The following is a 25055-nucleotide window of genomic DNA, read 5'->3' as shown; positions in this document are numbered from 1 at the left end:
ATACTGGAGGGGAGAAAAGCTGCTTTCGACTTGTGCTTTCAGTTCATGGTCACTTGACTATCTTGTTTTGGAATCTGTGGTGAGATAGACCATCGTGGTGGTGAGTGATGGTGGTGCTGAACAGCTCAGCTCATGATAGCAAGGAAGGGGAGAAAGATAAACGTTGGGGAGGGAAGAACACAGGAATAAGATCTATTTCTGCGGCTGGAGGGATGGCTCCGTGGTTAGGAGCACCGACTGCTCTTCCAGAGGTCCTGAGTTCAGTTCCCAGCAACCACATGGTGGCTCACAACCATCTGTAATGGGATCTGATGCCCTCTTCTGGTGTGTGTGAAGACAGCTACAGTGTATAATAAATAAATAAATAGGGGTTGGGGATTTAGCTCAGTGGTAAAAGTGCTTGCCTAGCAAGCAAAAGCCTAGGTTAGGTCCTAGCTCTGAAAAAAAAAAAGAAAAAAAAATCTTTAAAAAATCTTTAAAAAAAATCTTAACAAAAGATTCCTCTTTAAAACAAAAACAAAACAAAACAAAAACCCCCCAAAGATCTATTTCTGAAATAAGAGCCTAAGGACTCCCATTCCCTCCAGCTAGGCTCCATCACCCATGCTCCTAACACCTTCCAGTATCGGTTAAACTCTGAGTCTGAGTCTGGGCGCTAGCTCAGTGGTCAGGAGCACAGAGGGCTGTGGTTCGGTTCGGCGCACTCACATGGGAAGGTTCCCAACAGCCTGGAGCTTCAGCTCCAGGGGACAAGCTATCCTCTCCTGGCCCCCATGGCTCTGCCCTGACATGTGTAAAACCCACACACAAACACAGAATTAAAGAACAACAATTCTTTAGCTGCGAATCCATCAATGGGCCAATCCTTGGGGAGGGCCAGAGCTCTCATGATCCAATCGCTTCCCCCAAAGTCGAACTTCTGAACATTGCTGATTGAGAAACAAATGTTCAGCCTCTGGGGCCACCGAAGACCCTAACTGTGCCAGCCGTTTACTAGTATGCTATGGAACAAGATATTCATTCCTCTAAGTATTGCCTCAAAAGACCTGTTCCTTACACAGAGGGAAAAGGGACCCGAAGAGATATGACGCTCAGTTGAGAGCGATGGCTGCTCTTGAAAACTCAGGTTTGGTCCTCCACACACACGCAGCTCACAATCCAGTTCTAGGGGAATCCAATGTCGTCTTCTGACCTCCTAAGTACACATGCACATATGCCTGCAGGCAAAACATTCACATAAAAATTAAGAAAAAAAAAAAAAAAAAGAAGGAAAAACCGCCTCCATGGAAAAATATGCCAGATACCATTTCAACCAAAAGTTCCAACTTAACGGCCAATAAGAGAGTAGCTGACACAGGGGGTCTCCTGACAGAGAACTCATTTCCTGTAAGTACCAAAGGGTCTGTAAGGTGCCAAAGACATCGAACTTGATCTAATTGTGGGGACTCAACGGAACAATTCAAATCGAGGCGCCTTCTGTAAAACGGCACACTCGGATTCTAAAAATGTCAGCCTCAAGAATGCCCAACGTAGGAGGGCGGGCGTGGTGGTGCTCACCTTTCATCCCAGCACTCAGGAGGCAGAGGTAGGAGGACCTGTTTGAAGGCATCTTGGTCTACATACATAATGAACTCCAGGACAGACAGGACTACATAGAGAGACCCCCCCATCTCAAAACAAAAGTCAGGGATGGAAGGATGGTTCAGTGGTTAGGAGTGTACACTATTCTTCCTAAAGACCTGAGTTCAGGCTCCATGCCCGACTGCTTGTAATCCCAGTTCCTCGGAGTCTGGCGCCCTCTTCTGGCGGCACTGCACTAATGAACACGGCCAGCCCTGCCCCGACCTCACCCACCATACACATCAATGAAAAATAAATCTTAAAAATGAAGAGTGTAGTGACTGGTTTGGTGTCAACTTAACGTAAGCTAGAGAAAGCCAACAGAGAGGAAGGAGCCTCAGCTGAGGAAACGCCATCATGACGTCCAGCTGAAAGCGATGGGGGAGGGCCCAGCCCCTTGTGGGTGGGGCCATCCTGGGCCTGTGGTCCTGGGTTCTAGAAGAAAGTAGGCTGAGAAAGCCAGGGAAAACAAGCCAGTAAGCGGCACTCTCCGTGGCCGCTGCATCAGCTTCGCCCTGACTTCCTTAGTGAAGAGCAGTGATCTGGAAGTGTATCCTGAAATGCCCTTTTCTCCCTAACTGGCTTTTGGTCATGGCGTTTAGCCATAACGATAACAAAACGCTAACTAAGACAATGAGTGCAGTGTGGAGCACCACATCCTTATTTCAATATTTCTGAAAGGGTTAAATATATAGTTCAAATGACAGAAGCGGGTGAGATTCACATGAAACTGACAAGCTAGGCAAAAAGGAACCCCATGAACTTTCCATGAGGTCAGCACACACCCATAATGGGGTGGGATTTTGTAGCGATGCCGCTGAGGGTCGCCTACCTTTCTGTAAGTGAACCCTCGCCCATGCTGTCTAAGAAGCCCAGGAAACCCACTGATTTCAACAACAACAACAACAACAACAACAACAACAACAACAACAAGTAAATAGATCAATACATTTCAAATGAAAGGTTGAAAGGAGCAATCTGGTTAACTCCCTATTACTTTATTATCTAAATACGTTAGCTAAGTCTTAACAAACTAATGGGGTTATTTTTAATAATGAATTATTAAGTGGATGTGAAATCATTGTAACACGCCTTGCTTTTCTTCAATTAACAGCTAATTGACTTTCATGCATATTTAACTTTTGAATAAAAATATGTTCACATGGCTAAAAATGAAAAGGTCTTAAAAAAAATTCCCTGGGGGCTGGGGAGAGGGTTCAGCAGTTAAGTGCACATTTTGCTCTTGCAGAGGACCCGAGTTCAATTCCCAGAATCACCACCTGTGACTCTATCTCGAGGGAACACAGAGACCTTTTCTCACTTCTACGGGTACCAGGCATATACGTGGTACAAGTACATACATGCAGTTGAGATGCCCATCTACATAAAAATAAATAAATGAATCTAAAGGTAATTTTAAGGGGCTGAGAGATGGCTTAACAGTTAAGAGCATTGGCCGCTCTAACAGGGGATGCCGGTTCAATTCCCAGCATCCACGTGGCAGCTCACATTTGTAACTCTAGTCCCTGGGTGTCCAACATCCTATTTTGGCCCCCATGGGCACCAGCACACACATGGTACATAGACATACACGCAGGCAAAACACCTACACACATAAGAAAATTGGAAAAAAAAAACAAGTGAGGAGGCTGGTGTTACAGTTCAGTGGTAGTTGACTGGTTGCCTAGCAGCACAGCATATGCAAGGCCCTAGGTTCAAATCCCAGCACTTACCTCATAGTCAATTGCTCACCGACAGAGGAATCTGCTCTCCATGGGAGGCAGACGCCAACATACTTGTCTTGCTGATAGAACACTAAATTAAGAAACTGAGCCTAATGTCACTTGCTTGAGAACTTTGTAAGATTTTAATGTCTAAGAATCCAAATTAGCACGTCTCTGTCAAGGGTGGAAGAACTAATCTAAGTCTAATGATCTGGTAATTCGATACCAGGAGGCAGGGGACCTGAGCCACTGCCTGCCCAGGTGAGTTATAAGCCAGGGGCCATTAATGAACTGCATCAGCCAGGCCCCCGAGTCCGAAGGCTTAACAAGAGCAGTTCCCAGGGTGACCCTTGGCGATGAGAAGGGTCGGCTGTCACTGAAGGGTTGACATCCTCATGGTAGGGCCTGCAGAGGAAACTTCTGCTCGGAGCCCTGACTGTAACCCACGTTTAGCACTCACATTTCAGGGGTTCTCAAAAGGGAGCTGCTTGGGCATCCAGTGACAAGGACTGTGGGAGGGGAGGAGGCCCAGAGCCTTGATTAACGCTGCCTCTCCTCTCTGTACTCCCTGACTCCTGAGGGGGGTGACCCCACGTCTGTTTAGGAGTCTGAGAGGTGGGCTGCTTCAAATGGGGCATCAATACAGCTTCAGGGTAATTAGCTGCCTAATTGAGTGTCTACAGCGCCTGGTCCACTCAGATCAGTTTACATATGTTCTCTCGTGTGTTTGTGGTTCGTGTGCTCTCTGTGGCGTATGTCTCTTGTATTTGTATGGTATGTGTGTGTGGTGGTCTATGCGCTGTGTCTGTATTTGGGGTGTGTGTGTGTGTGTGTGTGTGCTGTATAGTGTGTAGTATGCATGTGATGTATATGCAAGCTCTCCTCTTGATGGCTGTTTCAGCTGCTGAGCTCTCAGAATCTGGTGTTTCCATCCTGTAGCATTTGAGGGTTACAGAATACAAAGCATGCCCTTTTTTTTTTTGGAGCTGGGGACCGAGACGGGGCCTTGCAGCACTAGGCAAGCGGCTCTACCAAAGCTAAATCCCCCCCCCCACCCCCCTTTTTAAAAAGATTTATTTATTTTTTTGAGTGCTCTATCTGCATGTACACCTTCGTGCCAGAAGAGGGCGTCAGATCCCGTTACAGATGGTTGTGTGACACCTTGTGGTTGCTGGGAATTGAACTCAGGACCTCTGGAAGAGCAGTGCTCTTAACCATTAAGCCATCTCTCCAACCCAATTGGTTGCTTCGTTTGTTCTGTTTTGTTTTTTGTTTTACAAGGGTGCTGAGGGTTTGAACTCAGAACCTCGTGCTTTGCACACCAGGCAAGCACTCTGTCATGAAGCTGTGTCTTCAGTCTGCTTCCCTTTCTATAAGGCCCTAATCCCGACCCCAGGGGTCATGGGTTGATGTTCCTAGTCTCCTGAGGTTCCCTACCTCTTAATGCCTTCACTTTGGGAAGGGTCTGCATTCAACACAGGACACAGGCATCCAGGCCATAGGGAAAATGTATTGATGTATTTTTTTTTTTTTTTTTTTTTTTTTTTTCAGAGCTGGGGACCCAGACCCAGGGGCCTTGCGCTTGCTGGCAAGCGCTCTACCAAGCTAAATCCCCAACCTGATGTATTTTTTAATATGGCCTTTATCAACATATTTTTCTCTTATCTCTGGGGCTGGGAGGAAGCTACTACTTTTTGGAGAATGCCATTATGTTGACTCCTGAATATTCAGTTAAACATTTATGAAGTACTTCCTGGATATACTGATCCAGTATAGTTCTGGATCCTAGGTGTTGGCTCACACCTTCTGATCTGGTTTTGTTCTCTTTCTAAGTGGAGTCTTGGCTTGAAACCTCAATCCATCATGGGATGTCGGAATGGGATGGATGGGGCTTGGCTCTGCACGGAAGTCCTCGGAGCTCTGGGGAAGCACGGTGCATGCTGTTGGCTTCTTTCTGTGTCTCCCACCACTGAAGAGTGGAGTCTCTCGTGAGGGCCGCTGCACAGGCTTCGGGCTGGGACGTCTCAGAAGGGACAAATCAGGCTTTAAGACAAAGCGACAAGGACCTAATTTAGTCAGTAAGCAGGCCCTTCTCTGTGTTAATCAGCTCTCCCCTTGCTGTGTTAAAATACCCAACCCACGGACTCAGAGGAGGATCTATTTGGGCTCATGGTTTCCAAGGTTTCCTGGTTGACTGTCTGCACAGCTTCAGGCCTGAGGCAGAGATACCACGGAGGTCGGTCGTGGCAGAGGATGAGTGGCAGCTAGGGGAGCAGAGGACAGAGAACAGAGCCAAGGTATACCTTCAAGGCACACTCCCACCCTGCAACCAGGAGTCTCCCTCTGCCTTCTGCTTTCTGCAACCTCCTATCTTGTCATTACATTATATGCACTTAACCCTGTGTGTGTGTGCACATGGAGTGCTGCATGTTTTAACAGACTATATTTTAGATTATTCTTTGACAGTTTCATTCCGTAAACAGTATATTTGATGGTAATGTGTATCCAAAACGTCTCCTTATACTCCCCTAACTGCCCCTCAGGGCCCCAACTCCTCCCTTGCATCCCAGTGTTTCCTTCTCCCCTCCATATTCTCTTCTCTCTCCCTCCATTCCCCCTCCCCCCAGGCTCTCCCCATCTCTCTTTTCCAGTTGGTGCTGCCTGTTGAGTGATCTTGTACAGAGAACCAGAGCTGCCGAGTTCATGGGTGCAGTGCCCGGGCATGTCCTAAAGATGGCGTTTCCCATCCCGCCTCTCCATCCTCCAGCCCCTCCTCCTAGGATGCTCTTGAACCTGGGAGACAGACAGGCCTTGAGACGGATGTCCCATTTACGGCTGAGCACTGGGTACCACATGTGGTTCTGACTAGCAAGTTCCTTAGCCCTCTGACCTTGGCCGTGGAAGTTTGTCCAGGCAAGACTTGGACTCCAGACCCACGTCCTGCTCTGACATCCCATGCAGGCAAAATGTTCTTCATATATACAAAGAATCAAATAAATAAATAAATCTAAAATATTAAAAATTAAAATCATGTCTCCTTAAGTGCCTGTGATGGAGTGCGTTTTGAAGTGTTTTGACAGCAAGTCACTCTTCCCTGGCCGGTCCCTAGTGCTGCTTGTTGACCCTTTCAATTTGGGTTTTTTGATGGTCATGCAGAATTGTTTTTCCACTCTCACTGGGTCTCCTGCGGCCTCAGGTATGAAAGTGAGAGAGCTATGTAAGGGGCTGATGTCTAAATCCAGGATCAGCCTTCTGATGGCTTTTAATTGGAAAAGATTGTTCTCCAAAGTGAGACCACTGCTCTCTGGTAAAGGCAATGGCTTTGAAAGAGTTACCATGACAACCTCTGTCTTTAGGGAAGCATTTGAGTTTTATGAAAACAAGGACTTGGCTTTGTATTAAGTTGGTCACCATGGAAGTGTGCACAGCACATGCAGACTTCTGGGCCCCCACTCCTCCCAGGGCATGGGCAGGGGAGTGGGGAGGACGATGACTTATTTTTTTTTCTTTTGAGATCTGGGCTCTGTTCAATCAGACAGCCATCCCCCCACCTCCCTCTGGCATCTCAGGGACACAGGCAGAGCTCGGTCATATCCGTCCCTAAATGAAACAGGCTCTCTGTGGCTGGACTCAGCCAGCCTTCTGACATGTGCCTGCTCCCTTGGATCCAGGCTCTAAGTCCAGGGAAGTAAAGTTTGTGGACTCCAACGCACTCTTGATCACATCTCTGCCCAGCATCCCTCTCTATCCATAGCGTGTTGCTTGTTCCTTGACTGGTCCACTAACATTGCCCGGACGACATCCTCTTAAGGGGGAAATGACGTCTCCACTTGCAAGATTATGTGTAGATCAAAAATCTGATAGGGGGGTTGGGGATTTAGCTCAGTGGTAGAGCGCTTGCCTAGCAAGCGCAAGGCCCTGGGTTCGGTCCTCAGCTCTGGAAAAAAAGAAAAAAATCTGAACGGGCCTGTGGCACTGCGCTTGAGAGGACTGGCTCCGCCCATCAGGGGCCCAAGGGAAGACACGTGCTGACCAACTCAGCTACCACCCAGGCTCAGATTCAGGGCTTTGAGGTGGCCCACCCCAATATGTCGAGCTGCTGTGGCGCAGCAGATCCACAAAGTGCCATCTCAGGACTCAGGGCAGCGACAGGTTTGTGAGGGAGTCTCAGAGAGGGTTCAGTATTAATAGTGTAGCAGAAACCAGGGCCTCGAACCAGACCAAAGACTCATCCCAGTGAACGTATACACGTTCAGATACTTGGGCAAAAGAAGATATACTCTGTAACACCCTGAAGGCCACTGTGAGTTAGGAATATGTGACAGAGAGGCCGGAAACAGAGGAACTGAACAGAGCGTACGAGGCGAAACTGGAGGAGACACAACACGTACCTCCTCGGGTGAGAGAGGAGCAGGTCGTTACCCAATAGGGTTGGCAGAATAGTGTGCTGCAGCCTGGAGCTTGCGGACTCAACCCCACCCACCCAGACACGCTGCTTTGCATGATCGCAGGATGTTGGAGATAAAGAATGTCCAGGTGCTGGATGGGGCTTCCTCGAAACATCTCCATGGTCCGTGTTTTTCCCGGAGGCCATTCTGGTTCGTTGCCTGTGCTTCAGCAGAGTCCCATTGATGTCCACCAGAAACCAAGCAGGGGTCGTGATGCTGGAGACCGCGTGGATGTTCATGGTTCGAGCTGTTGCCAGAAACCACACAAAGCCCAGAATCTGTGCTCCCACTGACCGTAAAGGGCAGGGAAGCTGTTCTCCCAGATATCGGTGAGAGGGACATGGAAGGAGTCTGTGACACTGCCTGCCCCCAAAGTAACAACCTAGACAGAAAGCCATCAGGAGGACTTTGTGGTTGTGATAAGGATGCCGTGTGGCTCTCCACAGCTGATGGCTTCTGGGGGGGGCACAGGTGAAGGAGGACTCCGCTTTCCGTGGGGCTGACCACTGGGAGTTTGACCATGCTCCAGTGAGTATATGGACCACTGGAAATGGAGGGGTTGTTGTTGTTGTTTCATCCCCGACCCCTTCTTCTTTTCCTTTTGGTGATGGTTGGGGAGGTCAAAAGGGAGGGAGAGAGAACATGGAAGGATTGGGAAGTGAGTCTGATTGAGGTTCATGATGTGGGATTCCCAAATAATCAATAAAAATATGTTGAGAAAACCCTGAAAAGTAGCAGAAGAAACTATTACCTTTGTGTCTTTGTGTGTGTGTGTGTGTGTGTGTGTGTGTGTGTGTGTGGTACCTACAAAGGCCAGAAGAGGGCATCATATCCCCATCAGACCTGCAGGGAAGCACACTCAGGTCCTTTGCAAGAACATTCAACTGCAGAGCGGTCTCTTTTGCTTTTTCTTTTGTTTTGTTTTGTTTTTGAGACAAAGTTTCTCTGTGTGGCTCTGGCTGTCCTAGAACTTGCCCTGTAGACCAGGCTGGCCTCAAACTCCCAGAGATCCATTTGCCTCTGCCCTCCAAGTGCTAGGACTACAGGCACGTGCCACCGCTGTCTAACTTATTTTTTACTAATTTATTTTATGGGCTGGAGATCCAACACCCTCTTCTGGCCTCTGTGGGTACTGCACACTGCACACATACATATGGGCAAGCACTCCTATACATAAAATAAAAAATATACAACCCCCCAAAACTCCCCACACAACATCTTACAATATACTCTGGCTGTTTTCTCTTCTCCTTTGGTTTTATCTCCACTCGTTGCATGTCTTTCCATTTGGCTTTATTGTATGGGCTTTGTGACTTTTTGATGAATGAAAAATTCACTTATTTTTCTCGCATGACAATGAAGGTTCCTCAGAGAGGACGTGGCTCTCTTAGCTGTTGGCCGGTCTCTGTCATCCCCACCATCCTAGCACCTAAGGATCCTTGGGTGATGATTTGGGTTATTTTACAAAGCGTCTTTAAGTCCCAGGTTTGGAACTTTTAAAAACCTCTCACAGGCGACTTTTAGCTTTACTCCATCGGCACGCGCTATGGAGGGGTTAGACACTCTCCTGTGGAGGCGCACCCGTGGAGCGTCGTCCATTATTTCTACGACTGCATTGCTTGTGCGTAAGAGGAGAGTTGCCTGGGACTGGCCGTGGGCTGCTACAGTAACTAGCTTGTTTTCCTGCACGAATCTATCCTAAATGGAGACCTTCATGCTGAAGCAGGTCACTGGGATTTTTCCTTAAGACATTTACTCCTCGGTTTCTTCTGTTTCGCTTAATATATACCTTAGATGTGCTGATTGACATCTGGGTGACCTGGACTCAACCAATCTTCTTTGGGAAGTGTCCCTTCTGGTTACTGATAACTTGGCCTAAAGACACATCACACATAACTGTGGTTTTTCTTTCTGGCATTCATTCATTCATTCATCATCCATCCATCCATCCATCCATCCAAATCGTCCATCCATCCATCCACCCACCCACCCATCCATCCATCCATCCATCCACCCACCATCCATCCATCATCCATCCACCCACCACCCACCCATCCATCCATCCACCCACCCCACCCGTCCGTCCGTCCCATCCATCCATCAATCCATCTGCCCGCGCTCCAGCCACCATATTTAGTTCTGGGAATGAAATGCTGACCAGAACCACTACAGTCCCTGTGTCCACAGAGCCTCTGGGAAGAGATGTGATTTAACCCAACCTAACCTGAGACTCACACTTTCATGCACAATCAGCCACACTGTCACCCACTCCCACATACACACCCGTCCATGCACTCACGCGCATTCTCAGACACCCACTCCCCTTTAGCCTGGAAGATGCAGTGTCAGGAAAGGCGCAGAAAAAACTAGCACTTTTGCCTCTCCAAAGATTTCCTGATTTTATAGTCTGTGATGGTGAGGGGCCAAATCTCTATGTTCAGACTGCATTTTAGAGAACCTGACCTAAGTGTGAGCTCAGGTAAACTAACAGGCTGGTACCTAGCGTTAGTTTCCAAGTTGTCCCTCAACAAATCTGAGCCTAGCTCCAGTCTCTGGGCTAATCCCCAGCAAGACCCAGGCCTCCGATTTACCCTCAACAAGATCAAGCGTCTCTAGAGTTATTCCCCCAGCAAGCCTGCCCAGGTTACAAGCCCCACCCCAGCCTAAAAGCCACCAATGCGAGAGGAGTAAATTAAGTTTATGATATGACTCCAGCACCAGTCAGTTGTGTTAAAGGCCACAGTGGCTCCAATTTAGATGTGTGCACACTCACCCCCACACACATACCCCCTGCTTGCTGCTTACTATAAAGCCTTGCCAAAGATAGACATTCGGGGCTCCCCCATCACCACAACCATCCTGCATGATGGTGGTGGTGCATTGGAGGGGCCCCAGTTAGCTCGAATAGAATAAAGACCCTGCTGTGAGTTGCATCCTGTTGGTTCCTGTCTGGGTTTTGGGGTTCAACCCTTCTCTGGCACTACAAGGGTCGTCATAAAATATCCAGAAAATAGAATCACCTGGGAGTCAGTCGTGTCTGTGGGGCAAGGGGCGTGTTGTTATCTTGGTCGTGTTGAGTGGTGTGAAACCCATCGTAGTGGTGGGCAGGACTGTTCCACAGGGACTATGGACTGGATAAAGTAAGCGAGGGAATCCAGCACTCGTTCATCTTTCTGCTTGTTGGCTGTGGGTGCAATGTGAGCCACCAGGTGGGGGCTGGGAACAGACCCTGGACCTCTGCAAGAGCAGCCAATGAGTGTTCTTAACGTCCACCTCTCTGGCCCATGTGTATGGTTCATGTGTATGTATAGTGTGCATGTACATATGTGTTTGGGGTAGGTGGTATGCATGTGTGTATATGTGTGCGTATGTGTGTGTGTGAGTATATGTGGTGTTTGTGTGTGTGTGCATGTGTGTATGTGTGGTGTGTGTGCATGTGTGTATGTGTGGTGTGTGTGTGTGTGTGTGTGTGTGTGGTGTGTGTGCATGTGTGTATATGTGGTGTGTGTGCATGTGTGTATACGTGGTGTGTGTATGTGTGGTGTGTGTGCATGTGTGTATATGTGGTGTGTGTGGTGTGTGTGCATGTGTGTATATGTGGCATGTGTGTGTGGTGTGTGTGCATGTGTGTATATGTGGGGTGTGTGTGTGTGTGTGTGTGTGTGTGTGTGTGTGTGTGTGTGTGTGTATGTGTGCATGATACCCATGAAGTCTCTCATATAAGCATACAGCGTCGGTCAGGCATTTCCCTCCTGCAGGCGCTGGCATCTGAGCTGACCTTCAGGACATTGTATGTGCGCCTGAAGGACACAGACGCCGCTCTGCTGCCTGCGGCCTCTGCGGCCTCACCTTGCAGTCAATGGACTGAAAGCACTGGGACAGGGTACTTAGCGAGTGGGGGGGAACTCTCTTCGACGTTTCCCGTTCTGCTTAATTTTAACAAATAGAGTATATATCAGCTAATGAATATTTCAGTCTCTCACGTATGAACCGGGAATGTAATTATGGATTTGATTTTGCCGACTGTTGCTGCCTGCGGTAGTCAGAGATCACAAATCGCATTAAATGAAAGGTGAACCCCATTACGGTATCAGGAAAATGGAGCTTAATAAGTTTTATAATTATGGGGCAAATCTATGCAAATTGCCATTTTTTATCAGGCAATTTTCCATCTTCTTCTCGGTGCTAATAGTCCATTAGACTTGTGGCAGCGGAGCCCTCGGTATGGCAGCACGCCGGCTTTTTCTGGATCGCTCTTTGTAAGAAAGGCACAGTGTTGGGGGTGGATCAGTCATGGGTCGGGTTGACTTCTTGTTTTCAAGATTTTTAAAAATAACAAGATTTGTATCCTGAGTTAGTCATTTAGGTAAGACTTTAGAGACAGATTCTCCTGTCTTATATAGTGCCTGGGAATTACGAGAAGCCAGGTTCGAAGCGTTGCTTTGTTTAAAAGAGGGTCTCTCCGTGCAGCCCAGGCTGGCCTTGAACTCACAGAGATCTGCCTGCTCCTGCTTCCCAAGTGCTAGGATTAAAGGCTTAGGTAGGGTTTCTATTGCTATAATGTAACACCATGATTAAAAGTTGGGGAGGAAAGGGTTTGTTTGGCTTGCATCATAGTCCATCACTGAAGGAAGTCAGGACAGGAACTCAAACAGGGCAAGATTCTAGAGGCAGAAGCGGAGGCCATGGAGGGGTGCTGCTTACTGGCTCGCTCCTCATGGCTTGCTCAGCCTGCTTTCTTGTAGAATCCAGGACCATCAGCCTAGGGGTGGCACCATCCATAGGCTGGGCCTTCCCTCATCAATCACTAATTAAGAAAATTAAGGCTTGCTCATAGCCTGATTCTATGGAGGCCTTGTCATTGGCGTTCCCCCTCTCAGATGGCTGCAGCCAGCAGCACAGCATGGACCACCACACCTGGCTTTGTTGTTTATCGTTTGGAGAGATTATTTCACCCTCTAGCCCAGGCTGTCCTGGATATCACGGAAATCCTCATGTCTCAGCCTCCCAAGTGCTAGAATTACAGATGTGAAACTTGGCTAAAGTTACAAATTTTGCAGTGATTCTTTTTGAAAGGTTTATCTTTATTTTAAATTAGTGTGTGTGTGTGTGTGTGTTATGCACAAAGTGAGTACAGTACCATCAAGAGGCCAGAAGAGGGCGTCAGATTCCCCAGGAACTGCAGTCATAGGCAGTTAGGAGCTGTATGATCTGAATGCTAAGAACTGAGCCCATGCGCTCTGGAAGAGAAGCATGTGCTCTTACTGCTGACCCACCTCTCCAGTCTTCATTATTATTATTTTTTTTGGATGTTTTACCAAATGTTTTCTTACTCTGCACCACTAAAGGCTTCGCAGTTTAACATGGTGCTTTGTAAAAAATGATTTTACAGTTATGTGTTTTGTCTGCATGCACATAGATCAGCACGCATGTATCTAGTGCCCTTGGATGTCAGAAGAGGGTGAGTTAGAGGCAGCTGTGAACTGTCATGTGGGGGGCTGTGAATCAAACGCAGGTCCTCTGGAAGAGCAGTCAGTGCTCATAAATGCTGAGCCTTCTTTAGCATCCTGCATTCAAATCTAAGAGGGGGCGTCTCTTTTCTTAATGCTTCTACCTCTGCCTCAAACAGACTCCTGCTGAAGTTCTTTTCTGTGGTTCAAGTTGGGATGCCAGTAGGCATGTGGGTGGCTTAGGGCCCCTAAGGTGGGTGAGCTCCTCAGGCTTCGGTTGGCAGTGAGGGTGCCGCCTGCTGCTGCTGCAGACAGGCGCCCAATTTTCAGACCGCACATGAAAAGGCGTATGGATAGAAATTGAGGGTTCTGGCCTGGGCAACAGGGTGGATATCTGTGCTGTTCACACAGATACGCGTCCTTGCTAGAACGGCTCAGAATGTATGTCGACCTGGAGTGCGGGAAAGCATCTTCACTTCAGAAAAGGGAAGGGGTTTGTGGATATAGTTGAGAACCTTGGGGCTTGGGCTTAAGGGCATGAGTTGCTTTTCCAGAGGAACTAAGTTTGGTTTCTTAGCAACAACATTGGGTAGCTCACACCCACTTGTAACTCCAGCTTTAGGGAAATTTGATTTGATGCTCTGCTCTGGATGATTGGGGACCTGCACTCACAGGCACATGTGTGCACATACGCACGCAGGTGTATGCATACGGGGGCACACGCATGCACGTGGACATACACAAAATTAAAAACAAAATAAAAATGTAAAAGAAAAATTTCGAGACCTTTCTAGATGATTCTAGGACCTTCTGGAGGAATGTACAGAAAAACCCAAGACATATGTAAAGTACACATAAAGATGAAGAAAAGAATTGTAGCTATGTAGCCATAAGCCAAGATCCACCGGAGATAAGAAAGTGTGAGGTTTTCAGAAATAGAGAGAAAAAAAATCCACACCTATGTCAAAGATTCTACAAGGCTCATTGACTGTTAGAATTGTGGGGAGTTAGAATATTGCAGATCCAGAGCCAAATGACCGTGGACTGTCTTTAAACCTCCTTCATAGCCATTTCTCTCCCACCACTGTGTCTGATCTAATATCTTTTTAACTCTTGGGTTAAACCCTTTGGAATGTACCAACAACATCATTAGCTTCCGCCCACCCAAAGCCCAGACTGTGACAAGCATTCCTCAGACAGCAGCATCTGCTGCAGCCCCTCTGACCTGGGGTATAAGAAAATACAAACAGAACAGGCAGAGCTACACCCCGGGTGCTGAGCTGCTGTTGGGGCAGCGAATTGCTGAACGGAGGAGGCTGGGGTCAGGAGAGGAAGGGGGGGATGGGCCCTCCCCCTCTGTGTTGAGCGGCACCTGCAATCACATACGATGGATTTGCTTCTTTCCTGAAGAAAGAAAGAGTTTCAGAACAGGCACAGGAAGAAAATGATCATTAATATATGTTTTAGCCATGCCTGGGCTAGACACTTTATAGCAAAGGGTAAAAGGGGGAAACCACATAAGACAACCTCCATGTTAGGAAGTGTCAGAATTGTGTTAATAATAGCAATAAATATTTATTAGCTGTTTAGTCTGCTCAGTGCTGTTCTAAAAGCTTTAAATTATTAACTAATTTAATCCTTTCAAAAACTCCACGGGATAAGACTGCTGACTCAATCTATTTACAGACGACGCATAGACGACATGCCCAAGGTTATGCTTCAGGCGGGCACTGACGCCGGGCAGAATGGTTCTGTTGTGGGCTTTTCCACCAAACCTCTCAGAAGGACGTTAAAACATAATAGGAAATGGGTTTGGAGAGATGGCCCAGTGCTAAGAGCACATATTAACCTTGAGCGGAGTTCCCTGCCCACACATTCAACAACAGCATAACCTCCTCTAACTTCAAGGTGGATTCTATGCCCTCTGCTGGCCTCAGATGACACCCCTTGCTGTTACAGCGATTTCTCAGCTACCCTTGATGCACAGTTTATCCCATAACAGCATCCTCCACCCCAGAAGCACATCACCGTGGAGGAGGTGACATGGACACCATAAGCCTCCATGTGCTCCTTCAGTCTAGGTTCTCTCATGATGTGACAGTCTATGCGTCACCATGATTGGAGACAGAATGTTCTCCATTTCAAAATTACCTCTCCGTTGGGTCTGTGAGATGGCTCACAACATAAAGGGTCTTGCTGGCTGTCCAGGCTGACGATCTGAGTTCAATCTCAAGGCAGTTCTAGTCTCGGAGTGTTCTTTGCAGCTCAGCTTGGTTTGGCCTGAAAGGGACTCTCAGCTTTTGTTGCTTACCCTGATCAGTTTCAGGGACTTCCTAGCTATTCTGAGTTGGCTACTTTCTGGCTTTAGGAGCTTCCCTGCAGGATGGAATACTTCAGTCTCAGAGGAAACGGTTACACAATAGGCACACATGGGAAGAAGTCAGAGGAAAACCTGTAGCATGTGTTCTCTTACTTCCATGAGGGTCCCAGGATTGAACCCCTGTGTTGTCCCCAGTCCCCATTGCCAACACAAGCCTTTACTCACTGAGCCCTTCTAATGGGTGTATAGTAGTGACAGCTCCTTGCTCTTTAATTTGTAAATTCCTGATGGAATGTAATTACCTTAATCACAGACCTGAGTTCAAGTCTTACCATAAGGAAATCCCATCTAGCTAAGGTCCATCAGCCATCTTCCCACTTCTAAGCATTTCCTCCCCATTCCCAGGCCCCCGCCCAGGGAGAGCAGATTGGGTTGTGGACAAGAGAAAGTTCAAGAGGTGGGACCAGGAAGTGAGTTCAGCAGAGGATTTACACACTACTGATGATGTCATATAGTACGATGCCAAAGATGGTGTCACTGTCTCCCTCATTTAGGGGGTCAACAAGAAAGAGTATGCGTGGACTCATTGTATCAGTCAGGGTTCTCTAGAGGAACAGAACTAATAGAATATATTAAAAGGGACTTTATGGGGGTTTGGAGAGATGGCTCAGTGATTAAGAGCACTGACCACTCTTCCAGAGGTCCTGAGTTCAATTCCTAGCAACCACACGGTGGCTCACAACCATTTGTAATGGGACCTGATGCCCTCTTCTGGATAAAATCAATAAATATATCTTTTTTAAAAGGGGACTTGATGGCCCTGAAGAGATGGCTCAGTGGCTAAGAGGCACTGACTCCTCATCCAGAGGACCTAGGTTCAATTCAGAGCACCCATGTAAGTATTGTCAACCCTATTCACAACTGTCTGTAACGCCATGTCTAGGAAACCTGATGCTTTCTTTTTTTTTTCTTTTTTTCCGAGCTGGGGACCGAACCCAGGGCCTTGTGCTTGCTAGGCAAGCGCTCTACCGCTGAGCTAAATCCCCAACCCCAACCTGATGCTTTCTGACCTCCATGCACATCAGGCACTTGGTGCACAGGCACCCATGTAGGCGAGACACCCATACACATAGGCTGAAGTAAATGAAACAAAGGGGTTCAGGATTAGCCTGGGCTGCATAGTCTCAAAGACATACAGCACCATGGAAAGAAATTCCCTGAAGAGGAGACGCAGTCCATCGTGAATAGGAAAGGAAGAGGGTCACCGTATCCCATGAATATATGTTTCCTACATCTGTAAATGCCCTTCCCTTAGAAAACGGCAGTCACAATCTACCACTGCCACCCCTGCCCTGGGTCAGACAGGCTCAGAGAGTTACTGCCACCTTTCTTTGCCAAATCCACAGCTGCGAAAGGTTTCGTGTCTCTTGGCTGAAGTCTTCTCTTCCAGAAGACACAAACTGAGAAAAACATCCCCTGGTAACAAGATGCCTTGGCTGCACTTGAACAAAGCTTGGGTTCTACAACTGACAACCACATGGGGATATAGCCAGGCACCCCTGGCACACCGCCTCCCTGCCCCCAGGACGTGATTGGTTAAGCCAGGGCAGACACGCACCTTGCCCCATAATGTGATTGGCTGAGGTGGGGAAGACACAGGCCTCCCCAGGACGTGATAGGCTGAGCTGAGGGCAGTCACGTGCCTCGCCCCAGGACGTGATTGGCTGAGCTGGGGTGGACCCAGCTGTTCCCAGCTGCCCATGCCTGGAGAATGAGCTAGGAGTTAAGGTGGGAAGACAGGGTTTTGCTTCTGATGCCACAAACTCTTACTGTTTTACAACCAAAGTTTTACTTATCTTCTTAAATTATGGTTCATTATTTTCTATAAGCAATAGGTTTCAGAAATGTTTCCCAGTAAGCCTTGCTTCTCTTCGCAGGCCCACAGATTTACACATTCATCATGAAAGCAAGCCTCTAGGAACTCTTCATAATGAATGCACTGTCAACAATAGTTGGATTCTCCCAAAACAAATACCCCGATTAAATGGGCCACAGACAAAATGTTTTTAAAGAGAACATACAAGTGGCCAATGGTGGCTGGAGAGATTAGTGGTTAAGAGTGGCTACTTTTCTTGTAGAAGATCCAAGGTGGGTTTCCAACACTCAAATCTGGTGGCTTACATCGCCTGTAATTCCAGCTCCAGATCTGGCGCCCTCTTCTGGCCTCCACGGGCACCTGCACTCCCACACAGGCATAAATACACACACACACACACACACACACACACACACACACACACACACACACACACACACACACACTTAAAAACAAACCTTAAAAATTTAAAACACCCATAGTGGGCTGGACACCCCCCCCCCCACCAGTCATCCATCATGAAAAATGCTCTACACATCTGCTTCCGGGTCAATCTGACCGAGGCCTTTTCTCAGTTGAGGTCCTTTCTTCTTTTATATCTAGGTTTGCATCGATTTGACAAAAACCAACTGGCACAGCTACTGTGCTCCAGGGATGGATTGGAAGACGGTTTCCTTTCCTTCTTTGAGCAAGTTTTAAATGGCCGTCTCGACATCGCTGCTGAATTTGACATTTGGCAATCTTACAGGCCATCTCCACTGCCTGCATTTTCTCAGCCGATGGGATGCACATTCCTGGGCCATCTCACGTCTTATAATTTTTAAAAATAAATACATTCTGTCATTACTCCTGCCACGGTTGCATATTTAGAGCCTGTCGGCTTGAGCGACCGTATATTTTTAGTGGAATTTTCATATGCATGCAGTCCTTCAGAATGTACAGCTCAGCCTCTGACAGGCGGTGGGAAGGGCGAGTTCGTTTGTCAGGCAATGCGGTCGCTGTTCTCATTCTGTTCCTTTCTTTGGGAGAACCCCATTGGTCCCTCCCCAATCTTTGTCACATCATGAGGAATACTAGTACGACATTTTTGTAGCCACATTTCTACTCTTCCTTATTTTTCACAGTTATTTCAAACTTTCACCATTTCTCATTTTTAATTTAAAAATTTCTTGTGAGAACTTCATACATGAGAACTATGTTTATATCACATCTTCCTGCTTCTCTCCTCTCCAATTCCCTTCTCCCTCTTATTATTATTATTATTACTGTTATTATTATTCCTAGTACATGTATTTGCAGATATATGTGTATATACATGCACAAGTAAAAATAAATTAAGTTTAAAGCACAAGTAAAAACAATTAAGTTTAAAAAATAAAGAAGAAATCTATACTCATGAGGACCTGGGCTTCGATCCTGCCATGTCTTCACAGAGAGAATGTGGTTAGATGTTTGTTCCTATCAGATCAAGGCAAAGAAGTCAACTACTGGAAATATGACATCAATATCTTGTGGAATCCAAGATGAACCATGGCTGAGACTCACAAGTAGGTCCATAGCACAAGTCTCTTCTTCCTGATTCATGGAAACAGTCTTTCATTGCTACTTGAAAAAAATAAAGATTTATGTATGTTTATGTGCAGGTGCCAGCTCTGGCCACAAGAGGGCGCCAGATTCCTGGAGCTGGAGAGACAGGCTGCGCGTTACCAAAGTTGGTGCTGGGAACTTAATGCTAATCCTTTGGGTGGGTGGGGGGACTGTGCACCTCTAAGCCACAAGGCATCCCTGCAGGGCCCCACCCCACTGCTACATTTTAGCACTTGCTTCAGTGCAGACCACAGGTGACTTTGTCTGCGAGGCATGCACACACCAGCTCAAGCTTGGCTCCACAATTCCCAATGCTACTGGAGACTAACTGGGGTTCTGTGAGATACTGGGGTTTTTGTTGTTGCTTGCCTTTTTGCTCTTTTACTGTTGGGCCTGGAAGCCAAGCTTTTTGTTTGCTAAGTGAGTGGAATGAGCCCACTGGAATTCTGAAACAAGGTCTCCATGTTGCACAGGTCCAATCGGAACATAGCCTTCCGACCTCAGCCTCCCCAGTGCTGGGATTACAGCTGTGCACACCAGGGTTGACACTGTTTCCAAGTTTTGTTGTTTGTAGTTGCTAAACACACAGGGCTTTTTGTTTTGTTTTGTTTTGTTTTGAGACAGGGTCTCCCCCTGTAGTCCTGGTTGGTCTAGAGTTCATTATATAGATCAGGCTAGCCTGGCACTCAGATCTACCTGCCTTTGTGCCACCACAACCAGAGAACCTTGTGGTCTCTTAGTCTCACACTTTAACACAGCAGCTTAAGGAAACTCCCAATGCAGCATCCAATGGTGTATATTTTGATGACTGAGTTAGGTCAGCGTCACTAACTGGCCTGAGAAACCTTCCCTTCCTCCAGGATTTTGTTAATACGGGGAAAACATCCCGCCTCAGTGTGGCATCATGGCTTTACTGCCCTGTCTATTTCTCGCTTGCTTCATTCCTGGTGCCAGACTCTTTCTTGTCCTGGGGGTTGATGATATCCGGTCCGTCCTCCTGGAAGCTTCTTCCCTCACCTTGTCATTTGACGGGCTTCAATTGTCAACTCAAACGTTACCTTAAGCATCATCTCAGACATCAGATCAGATGGTCGCACAGCACTTCCGGTCGCACAGCACTTCTGCTCTTTTAAACATCTGGCGTCTCCTTGTACTAGTCTTACCCAGTGTCTGACTCGCTGATATGATGTTAAACTCAGCGAGAATATGGAACTGATTTGCACTGTCCGCTGATGAGAACCCCAAATCTGCTGTGCACAAAAATATCAGGTGAGCTGAGCATGGTGATACACACCTGGGGTCCTAGCACCCAGGAGGGTAAGGATGAAGGGTCATGAGTTCGAGGCCACTCTGGGCTATCCAAAGACCCTGTGTCAAACAAACAAACAAACAAACAAACAAACAAACAAACAAAAAAAAAAAAAAAACCAGGGCAAAACAAAATGCTCTGGAAGGAAGAAAGGAAGAAAGGAGAGGCCAATGAATGAATTTGATCAACTGAAACATCAGATTAAATGGTATCTGATGGTTTAAATGTGCTGAAAACCTTCATGAATGGCATAAGCCAACCTGGGTCAGGTTTTCTGTAACAAAGTATGAGCCCTCATGCTGGTACTCTGCCTTAAAGGTCATGGTAATTGACTTTTTTTTTTTTTTTTTTTTCCGGGGCTGGGGACCGAACCCAGGACCTTGCGCTTCCTAGGCAAGCGCTCTACCACTGACCCAAATCCCCAACCCCTGGTAATTGACTTTTAAGTTTTATATTTCTTTTTTTTTTTTAAATCTTTTTTTTCCCCGGAGCTGAAGACCGAACTTAGGGCCTTGCGCTTGCTAGGCAAACGTTCTACCACTGGGCTGAATCCCAAGTTTTATATTTCTAGGGATAGGATAGAACAAATAACCAGGGCAAATGCTCTACCACTGAGCCAGGCCCCCAGCCCCTCACTGAGGGATTCTAGGCAGGGACTCTACCACTGAGCCAGGCCCCTAGCCCCTTACTGGGGGACTGCTCACAAAAAACAGACGACACCCTACACAGGGCTTCCCCAAAATGGCTGTACTGACCATTACCCCCAGTTCCCACAGTAGTACCCCAGCTATGGAGGGAGGCCCAGTGTGAGATCAGGTGTTGGAAACCCCACATCACTGAGCTGTAAATGAGCACAGCTTATGTAAATGATCTGAGTAGCAATGGTAAGAGAGATAATTGTTCACAGGTGTCACTTCCTAGGGAAAAAAAATCCACCTTTTCTTCTGAGAAAATGCTAATAGTTTCATTCAATTTATGAGTCTTAATTAGCACACTGCTGTTCTAATTATTGTGCGGGGCCTGAAATCACTTTCCTGCACCCCCTTCCCTCTCCCACACAGCCACGCTCAATCAGCCACGTCTCCCCTTTATGAATATGCACTTCTGGGCATGTGCACACATCTGCGCATGTCAATCACACAGCACAAAGTGAGGGCGGCCTGAAAGAAAGCTGACAGTCTTGTCTCTGTCAATGGCCGGTTCCCAATTCCCTTTCCCACTCTCTTCTTGTGCTTATACACACAGACACAAATGTGTCTTGATTTTATTTTTAAGTTCCATTTATTTTTATGTGTCTGTGCTTCACTTCTGTGCTTGGTGCCTTCAGAGCACAGAGGGTGTCGGATGCCCTGGAACTGGAGTTACAGACAGTTGTGAGCTGTCACGTGGGTGCTGGGAATCGAACCCAGGTCCTTTGTAAGAGCAGCCAGTGCTCGTAATCACTGAGCTGTCTCTCCAGCTCCACAAATGTATCTTTCCTGGCAATATAAATATAATCCTCAAGAGAAACTCAACTGTTTTAATTATCCCATTCTGTGCCTAATGTGGTTTTGTTGGGAGGAGGTTTCTCTGTCTGTCTGTCTGTCTGTCTGTCTGTCTGGTTTTAATGCGTGCTGGGCCTCGGCAGTGTGTCCCGCAGTCTCCTCCCATCTTGCTGTAGGAGTGCTGGGATTGTAGCTGCACAGCAATGCTTATGGCCTTGGTAGATTTTAAATTATGTATCTGTGTGCCCATGCACTCCAATCCAGGTGCCCTCAGAGTCCAGAAGAGGAGGCTGGAGTGGTTGTGAGTTGCCATATGGGCGGGCACTGGAAATTTAATTTGGGTTTTCTGTAAGAGCAAGCAGTGCTCTTAACCACTGAGCCATCTCCCAGCCCCTGCATCTGGCTTGTTTTAGATGGGCTCTCGGGATCAAACCTGGGTCTTTGTGCTTGTGTGGTAGGATTTGTCTCTCTCTCTCTCTCTCTCTCTCTCTCTCTCTCTCTCTCTCTCTGTGTGTGTGTGTGTGTGTGTTGTGTGTGGTTAAGAGCACTGGCTGTTCTTTCAGAGGAGCAAGATTTGCTTCCCATCACCCGCATGGCTGCTCAATTCCAGGGCATCGGATGTCTTTTTCTGGTTTCTACGGGCAACCATGTAGTATTCAAACACACATGTAGGCAAAACACCTATACACATAACTCTTTAAACGTGGTGCAGATTCGTAGTCCCAGGTTTTTGGAAGGCTGAAGCCTTCCAATCCTATGTTTGAGGACAGCTTAGGTTACATAGCAAGATATGGGAGAGGTGAGAAAGAAAAGCGGGGGAGGGGAGTCAGACAGACTGAGGCAGGGAGAGAGGGGCAGAGAGCATAACAGACCAGGACCTATTAGCAGAGACCTCAGCTTCCTCCAACTCGACCTTCAAAGCAACAGAAGACACCAGAGATTATTGAAAAGAGCTTTATTTAGTATAGAATCTCCACACAATTCAGCAAATTATAAACGCTCTTTGTAAGGTTTTTCCCAACAGAGGCCACAAACAGGCAATGCCCCTACCCGGTAACGGCCCGGCTCTCTACCTCCGAGCCACCTGCCCCGCTTCCAGCTCAGGTGTTGAAAAGGTGGGGTGAGCGCGTAGGGTAATTCTACGAAGGGATTTAAGCTCACTCATCTCCTTCATTTTAAACCCCTCAATGTCTATTAAACTTTCTGACCGCACTTTTATTTAAAAATAAAGGTCTTCCTTTTACTTATTTGACAGTTTAGAAGGCGTCGAGTGGGCGCTGAGTGGAACCAGAGTTGTAGGCAGCTGTGTGCTGACAAACATGGTTCTGAGAACCAAGCTATAAAGGTGACACACGCACTTAACCACCGAACTGTCCTTGCAGCCAGGAGCAACCCACCTTACCAAAGCATTTGATTTCAATTTTTGCTAAATTATTCCTTTTTCTGTCTGCTGCAGTGCCGGGGGTGAAGCCTAGGGTTTGTGCAATGCCAGGCAAACACTCAAGCCACACCCCTGGTCCTCTTGTGGTTGGGACTCCAAGCTCACCATCAGCAGCAGACGGTGCACCCGGACACCTTGGGTGGGCTGCCACTGGAGCCTGTTGGCACCAGGAGTGGAGACGCAAGGCAGCGGCCACCTGCCGGGTTGCAGCAGGTGGCTCCCAAGACTGCTGGAGACTCCAGGCTCCGAGGAGTCAGAAGTGGAGCTAATTAAGAGCACTTCTGTTGTACTTAGAGGTTCTTCTGAGAACTCAGAAGCAAGGCCTAGTGCTTCAGAGCCACAACTGAACACTATTACCAACAGTCCCCAGGGCCCACGCAGCAGAAGGTGAGGGCTACGGCAGGCACTGGCTTCTGCTTGCAGTGTGGGGGCTGTGGCCAAGGTGTATCTACTTTCCTCCCGTGTGCTCAAAGACAAGGTCATAAGCTAGACTCCTCACCAGAGCTTAAATTATCCAGCATGATTTGCTGAGAGATTAGGTTACAGAGAGCGTTAGGAGCCGTTTCGTCTGCCTCTGCGACAGCCTGCTTGCCTGGCAGCGTCAAGGCAGGTCAGGGTCTGCCGGCAGATTTCCTGGCCTGCTGATGCATGGAACAATGAGAGAATACATTTGAGGCTCAAGGCAAGGGGCTGAGTGTTCTATTAATCTTGGTGGAAGAAGAGAAAGGCCTCCTGATGGGAACGGATATCCTGTGTAAATGGCAGTCGTTTCTGCTAGCTGTGACTTTGTCTCCCATGGCACTGTGAAGTATAAAAAGGCCAAGAAAAGCAGACTTGAGGCTGATGTGGTATTGACCCGTAGCCCTCCCAATTCTAACTTTTGTCTCTGAGTCTCCTGTCTTTCCTATAATCAGCCTCACTCCCTCAAATGAACTTGCGGCAGCCAATGGCTGGGCAAGGCAGACAGAGGTGGGACCTTTAGGACCAAGGTAGAGAGGAAGGAGGTCAGCAATGCCAGAAGAGGAGGAAGAGGGAAGACGCCATGCTTGAGAAGGTGCAGGACAGACAGCATAGCCGCCATGTAGGAGCCGGGGAGAGCGGCCCCAAGAGGACAGCCCAACAGCAGCCAAGATGGAATATAGGACTTAGTAAATAATAACTTGGGAATATTGGAGGGAGGTGGGTTAGCCATGTGGAGGTTAGCAAGTGGCCCAGCCTTTGAGCTGTTTTAGGCTTATCAAAACATAAAGGCTCTGTGTGTGTGTGTGTGTGTGTGTGTGTGTGTGTGTGTGTGTCTTTCCTTTGGAAACCCAGAGCACTGGGTCGGGTATCGAGGATGAGTCACCACCGGGGATCAATTTAAGGTTTTAATTAGGTACTACTACATTTAACAATGTGGGAAAGAAAAGGTTGGGGAAAGACTTCAAATCTATTATGATGTGCATGGACCAAGTAAAATGCCTGTTGATACCTTTAGTCTCTGGATCTTGATTACTAATGGAGATATAATTTAGATTCTAAACATGAGGGAGAAGTGGGTTACAGGGACGCAGCACCCATCTGGGAATGCTCTGACGAAGGAGGAAGAGGAGAATGAAGCCAAGGTGCCTGCTCTTGCCGCTGAGCCTCTGTGTATGGAAGCAGTGTTTGAGCTTCCCCTGGGGGACAGGGAGGAGACCCTAGATGCGGGAGACTGAGCATCTGGAAGAGGAAGCCGTGCTAGGTATTATAGGGAAGAGAATTCTTTGCCACTTGTCTTGGCAGAACTCGAAATTCCTTTCAAGGACAAGTTAGTT

The sequence above is a fragment of the Rattus rattus genome, chromosome 2, assembly GCF_011064425.1.
Source record: "Rattus rattus isolate New Zealand chromosome 2, Rrattus_CSIRO_v1, whole genome shotgun sequence".
Lineage (NCBI taxonomy): Eukaryota > Metazoa > Chordata > Mammalia > Rodentia > Muridae > Rattus > Rattus rattus.
The sequence above is the reverse complement of the archived record's forward strand: the minus strand, read 5'-3'. Positions refer to the sequence as shown.